The sequence below is a fragment of the Amblyomma maculatum genome, chromosome 3 (genome assembly GCF_055883805.1).
Source record: "Amblyomma maculatum isolate TAMU_Amacu chromosome 3, ASM5588380v1, whole genome shotgun sequence".
NCBI lineage: Eukaryota > Metazoa > Arthropoda > Arachnida > Ixodida > Ixodidae > Amblyomma > Amblyomma maculatum.
Window position 1 is genome coordinate 64,478,304 of NC_139346.1, and position 6,927 is coordinate 64,485,230.

At 44.8% G+C, this 6,927-nt stretch overlaps 1 pseudogene; it reads right to left on the reverse strand.

Moving 5' to 3' along the window:
* Positions 1–1,214: 1,214 nt before the first annotated feature.
* On the reverse strand, positions 1,215–2,949 carry LOC146194881 (uncharacterized; annotated as a pseudogene).
* Positions 2,950–6,927: the final 3,978 nt, after the last annotated feature.

Genomic DNA, 6,927 nt, shown 5'->3' on the forward strand with positions numbered 1-6,927 from the left:
TCCCCTCAAAGAGACGGTTGCCCTTTGGCATCAGTTGATCACTGCTCTTGTAGAGTTTTGCCATTTTAAGCGCCGTGGAGTCATGAGCGCTGCCTGGCGCAAGGCATAAAATGCAGCGAAACCTGAGGTCACAAAAATAGGGTACAATTAGAGGCAAAGACGCTGTTGAAGGCTATAATTTGCACCATCTTATTAGGTGATGGAGCACTGCTGCAAAGTCAAAATATTCAGTTCGTATCACTGTCAGTGGCACAACAGGAAAGCAAAACTAGCATGCAAAGTAATGTCACAAAAGGAAGAAGTTGAGAAACGTCCTGAAAAAAGAAAACAGTCTCCAAACTATTCTAATTTAACAGAACTAGTACACGCGCAAGATGGTGCATAGCTTTTGAAAGGTAGAACGGCACAAAAAAGACAAAGCCAGGAGTCCTGTGTCTTTCTTGACTTTCCAGGTGTCTTTTTAGTGCTATTATTACTTTCAAAACAATGCTAGGTTGCATTTGATAAATTTGGTGGTATCAGTGGCATATTTCCAGTGGTCTTACAATATATTAGCATCATGATGTGCACACATTGGTGCAGCTAAGGTTTTTTTTTCTTTTAGCTGTGTTCGATGCAGACTAATACTGTCAACCTTACTGTACTGCAACCTTCCATGTAATTGCACATGCTCCAAAGAAGTATTGAGGTAGTTGCTATTATATACACTTAATAGTCATAGAGCTAAGACAGATGATGCAAACGGCAAGCCATACAAGCTCCTTTCTACATCTGTTTGTGCTTTACTTGACCTAAGTGCAAATTATAAATACACATTTATCAAGATTTTGCTATTTCAATAAAAAAAAACGGGTATAAAAGTAGTTGACCAGCGGAACAATGCAGGAAATCTGCAGAATTCGCAGTTTTTAAAGGAAACACTGTCAGTAATGGACGTCCCAAAGTTTAAATGAAATACGATACATTCGTTATCATTATAGTTAATCGCAATAATCATACTTTGTGAGGGTTGCTATCAAACAATGTTTTGTTTGAAAATTCACTGTGGCTCTTTTTGTACATCAACATGACCGCTAAATACCTAGCTTGGAAGAGTACCGATTGCACAAAGCAAAACCAGCATGATTTGATATTTTCCAGAAGCTTTGAGTCAATATTAATTGTGTGCTACCAGCAAGCAAGCTTTTACTCCCAGTAATTAATGAAGAAATGACTTACATGCCACGGTCGTCCACAACTGCCTGCATGTTGTATGACGCCCACATTTTGCGATTGATAAAATCTCTGTAGCCTTTTTTAGGAGCAGTGATTGGTATGTGGGTGCCATCGATGGCACCACATATCTGTGGGATGTGGCACTTTTCGCTAAAATTTCTAGATATTACTGCAGCCTCTTCGCTTGTAGGCATGTAGATGTATTGTTTGGCGAGATGCCTTTTTACAGTGCTGCAGAAAAGATATACGAATTTTTGTACAGTGCTTTTGTGGACTCCAAACTGATTTGCCACTACCCTGCACTCACAGCAGCTAGCCAGTTTGTACAGGGCAATGGAAATCCGCTTGTCAACAGGCACTGGCTCTCGAACAAAATTACTCTCCGGAGACATGAATGGAGCAAGGGCGGCAACCAATTCACAAAAATTTGCCCTTGACATTCTGAAATTATGCTTCCATTCACTGTCATCAAAGTTATTGCATACAATGTTATCCCACCAATCACTGCTCCTTTTTTTTTGGTCCATGCTCGGCGTTTTGGTGATGGTGACATCGTTTCCAGTCCTGAAAGATGCATGGTGTTACCAGTTTAGCACAGTTTTTACTACCCTGTTCCAAATATGCTGAAAACGGACTGTAGTGCGCGGCATCACAGTCATAATCCTAAATTAGTGGTCCAAAGTGTTGCTAGAGCAGTACGCCTAGTTATGTCGCCATGCCACAGAAGGTACTGATCAGGAGAAGAATATTGCTTCCTTTTGAGTATAATATTTAATATTCACTTCCCCCTATATATACCGCGAGAAGCATTTGTCAAAGAGCAGTAATATATACTGAATGCGTGTGACGAAGCGCCATAAAATAAAAACGCGATATTCGCTGATGCAAGGCGAAGCCCGGCATATGTCCGCCTTGCGCGCACGCGCGGGGTTCGACGTGCCACCGAGAAATGTTTGCAAGGTTTTGGTCCCTCACGCATAGATTAAGGTACAGCTGAGGCGACCAAAGACCTCCTTCCAGGAATTTCACCCGAGAAAAGCCGAGCACCAAGCCGAGCAAAACCTTGTGAATTCGTTAAAGAGAAAGGAAACTTTGTGAAATTGGCGGTACTGAGATAAACACAGGACCTCGAGATTGCGATGCGAACGCTCTGATCGTTAGTCCACCGCATAGCACTGTTAAATAGTAGTAAATAAAATACAGGAGAGTGGATTCCCGCAGTGCGGTGCGCGCGCTGTTTTTTTTTTTTTGTCTGCTCCTACTGCTCAAACGCATAGCTACCAGTATTGGTGAACATATGTAGCTTGATCCTTTCGGCACACCGCATAAACCGCTCTATAACAGTCTCTGCACACGAAAATTAAAAACAGACATAGAAAAATGGTTACTAACCATGCAAAACGGCGACTTCATGGTTGGACCAACCGGCGGTGAGTGAGGCTCGGCTATGCGACGTGATGGTTCGTATATGTTGACAACGAGCCCGGTGCCGAAACATCACGACAGATATAAGGATGTTATACACACTTATCCACGACACCAAGATCGTCATAAAATAAAGTTGGTGAAGGGACAGGAAAATGATTAAGATCGAAGCAGACGACGCAGCCATCGCGAAAGCGCGGGAAACGGTCAGAAAAGCGAACCGGAAGTGCCGGAAGCTTGCGCGGTAACTACTTGTCCCGACGCTAGGGGCCGCTGCGATACTTACTCGCTAGGAAGCGAGATCATGTAGACACCTACAGGGTCGAGTAAGTGGTGACGTCGCTTACTCGACGCTTACCCGACTCTGTACTGTCGAGTACACGTATACAGGGCTTGGGAGCCAGCGCCCCAGCACCATACCTGATAATGGTCCCAGTATGACGCTGGAAACTGGGCGCACTGGGACGCGGCATACTGGGACGCTCCGCACTAGCGGCGCTGTTCGCCCGGAGAAAAAAAGGCGTGGGATAAATACTAAAAAGTAAAAAGTAACGAAACAAGTTAGGTACATAAAAAACCTAAAAGAAAGTAAAAAAATAAAAAAAAATAGTGCACCAAGCGTGCCTCGAACTACGTCCTTAGGTTCATACCAATCACTATACTCCGTTTCATACATCAGGTGCAACGCAGCGAAAGCTACGCAAGTAGTACGCAAGAAAAAAAAAACAAGAGGCGTATCACTACACGCTCGTTCTGTGGCCGAGTGGTTCCTGCGGAAACGGGCTCTATTCCAAGCATACACGTTTGCAATAACTTGCTTCGCATGCCTAGACATCTTCGCAGTGCGGATCTTGTAGAAAACATGCGCACCGAAGAACCATTTTCTCAAAAAGAGATGCGCAGCGTGGAGGGCACAGCCAGCGCCATCTAGTGGCACAGCTGGCAAGGTTGCGGGGCAGCGAAAACGCGGCACGAACGAAAACGACATAATAAATATACAAATTCACCGAATCCGACCCATTCTCCCTAAAAAAAAGGTGCTTTTCATGAAGTTGATGGCAAATGTAAGATGCATTAAGCTTGCAGACAAAGCAACTATCATTTCCTCTCGTCAAGCGCAGGCACTATTTTTCATCGCGGATGCGGAGAGCGCAAACAAGAGCTGTAGCTTTGGCAGTGTTGCACTTGATGTATGAAACGGAGTATAGCTCAGCACGCTAACCACTCGGCCACGCCGAGAACCGGTTTTTCTGTAAACATTTTTGCATTTTATGTCATGACCCGCATTTATAAGCTTGCGACTTCATGTTTCGCAGTCTACAGGCCATTGCTACAGCTCTAACAATTGCAACTTCTTGATCATTTTAGCTTGCTGTCTGCTCTCACGACTTGCAACTAATCTTCTGGGTGCCTATGCGCGCTAATTTGTGCCCTGGAATCATTTTAACATGTGGAGTTTGACATCGCTGGCAAATTTGCCAACGCCGGCTCTTGGGTGGTGCTCTGCTACCGTGGGCGTAATTTTCGCTGAAAACGGAGCTTTAGTAGAAGCCTTCAAGGAAAAACGTGCGACCAAGCTTCAATACCAGCAAGCGCCGCAGCGATGACCCTAATTGCGTGTAACTAAACCTTATTTGTATGTAAACATTGCGGGAAGCGTTGCGATGACCGAGGGCTCGGCTGCTTAATACGCAGGGTAAGAAGGAGCGCAAAAGCTTGAGAAACACGCCAAATATTATGTATTACAAGCGCTGTATGTTGTTGCTTTTTCTCTCATGGACCCATCGCTCGGTAAACTACTCTCTTCCTCGTTTTAGTTTTTCTTTCTGCTGTTGATACGGCCGTGGTGCAGGCTACGCTCGCCTGCGATTGAGCCCGCATTGAACATTTTGGCAGTAATCATTGTGTTAGAGTGCCCTTAAGATCAGCTGTGAAGTTGGTTATGCATGGTAGCCCACATTATTTAATTCCAGCTTTAGTAGTGCGTTAATCGTCAGTCTGTCATGAGATCGAGGCGCGGCGATCGTTGTCGCTCTCGAAACGCTCGAAACGACCTATCGAAACATGAAACTCTAGAAAAAAGATATTGCCTTTGTTTTCTTACAAATGCGCAACGACTTCGCAGCAAAAAGCGCTTGCTTGAACCATATTTTTCATATGCCCCCCGATGGTCGATTGAAAGTACGCTGTTGCCCTGTTGGCCCCTGAGGGATGCTACTCCGGCTGACGCCGCAGGCCGCACCGGCTATACTGGGCCCCTGGGACCAGTGCGGCCCAGCGCACATACAGCGCTTCACCCAGTGCATCGCGGATGCCAGCGACACACCCAGCGTCAAAAGTCTAATCCCAGCGTTTTTCTCCCATCGCACCAGTGCAGCCAGTGTCTTCCCGTTACTGGTCCAGTGAATATCGCAGACCTCCAGCGTGCCCAGCAGATCCAGTGCAAAACCAGCGCGAAAATCGTACTGGTTTCGCACTGGAGACGCTGGTTTTTGCAATAGGGAAGGACCTAAAAACATTCTTTATTTGCTTTAAAAACATTTTTTGGTATCCATGTGACTTTATAAGTCATTATGGCAGGAGGGTTCGCTTCCATTCATGAAAAATTATGCACCTAAAGCCTGACAAAAGCTTTGCTTTGTATGACCTTGGTAACATGATGGCAACCTATTCCATTTATGGACGATCTGGTAGAAAAAAATAGTGATTTATGCTACCCTTAAAAAAGCTTAAGCTTTCAAATAGTCTCTTCTCTTCGCACGGAGGATGTCAGCTTGGTTGGTAGCTAAAATTTTATTAGGGCCTGCCAAGTGGTTTGATACAGTTGAGAAAGATGCAGGTGGATGAGCAGAATGGTGACAAGCCCGAAGGCCGCCGCTCTACATGACTGGGAACTTTAGGGTTGCAGCAGCCTTCAAAGCCCAGGTGTCACTCTTAAATATCTTCTTTCGCCTGTATACTGGTCATGGAAGGCTAATAATATGTTGCATAATTAACATTTATATGATACAAGGCATTCTTCTCATTCTTAGTAAATTTAAAGGTAAGAAATCTAGTTTATTTATTGTCACAATGCCATGCCCAATAATTTATACTTCTGAAAATTTCTTAAGCGATTTCTTTAGAAGTGTATGTTCTGGCAGCGGGTTTTTGTTTCCAAAATTCGATATAAGAAAACTAAATCTAGAAACAGCATTCTATTAAAGTTATGAATAGCTCTGTTATTTACTCATCATTTGTGGCATGATTACCTTTCAGACTACATTGTGGTAGAGGTATTTACTTTTGTTTCGCACAGGATATGGCCTACAATTATGTGTAATTTTGCTAATATAAGGCATATTTTATAATTTCTCAAGCACAAAATAAATTTTTGCTGTATCTCGATTTCACATGCTTTCTCACTGTCATTAGATATGCTCTCCGTAATCTGCCACTCGCTGCCTAGTTAGGGCTGTAATAAGAGTCGTGCACATTTTATGATGAAACCAGGACGAATGTTCAATGCCTATTTTATGGGTAGTACGATAGAAGCAGTGCTAGTACATTGACTAAGGAGAGCAGTGATGTTGGTCTTCTGTGGTGTCGGGTACTCTTCAATTTCGCAATGAAAGATCTCTCGTCCCATCTTAATAAGATCAGTTCAGTTCAGTCGTTCAGTCGTGTCCGACTCTTCCCAAGTAGCACACATTACGTGGCCCACCTGGGGCCCGTATGGGCAAGTTGGGCTTGGGTAACTACAATAACACCCATGAGGGCCCCCTTTAGGAATCAAGCGGGCAAGCCCAAATTGGGCTTGCCCCTGCTTTTTCCATCTGGGCATCATATAGGCGTGGAAAGGGCTAACTGATTACATATGCCCACATATGGCCCTCATGGGTCCCGCTTGGGAAATTTTAGGGCCGATGCAAATAAAATTTGGGCTCTGTGTAGGAAAAGCCGGGGTTAATCTAATTAGGGCTGCCCACTCAAAAGCCGAATAGGTCCCGCATGGGCCGCGGCGGGGCTAAATACGGGTATGCCCGCACATTGCCAACATGGGACCCTTGAGGTGTACTTGAGGGAAGGTCAGACGAAAATGTGGAATTCATGCAGAAAATTCCTGGGCTGGCCCAAATAGGGCTGCCCACCAAAAACCTAAATAATTTCCGCATGACCGTTAACGGGGCAGGCAAGTACTCCTACCCGCTTCTGCCCGCATCGGTCTCTTGCGGGGCAATTTAGGGCAGATGCGATACAAATGTGGGCCTAAAGCAAATAGAAGACGGGCTAGTCCGATTGGGGCTG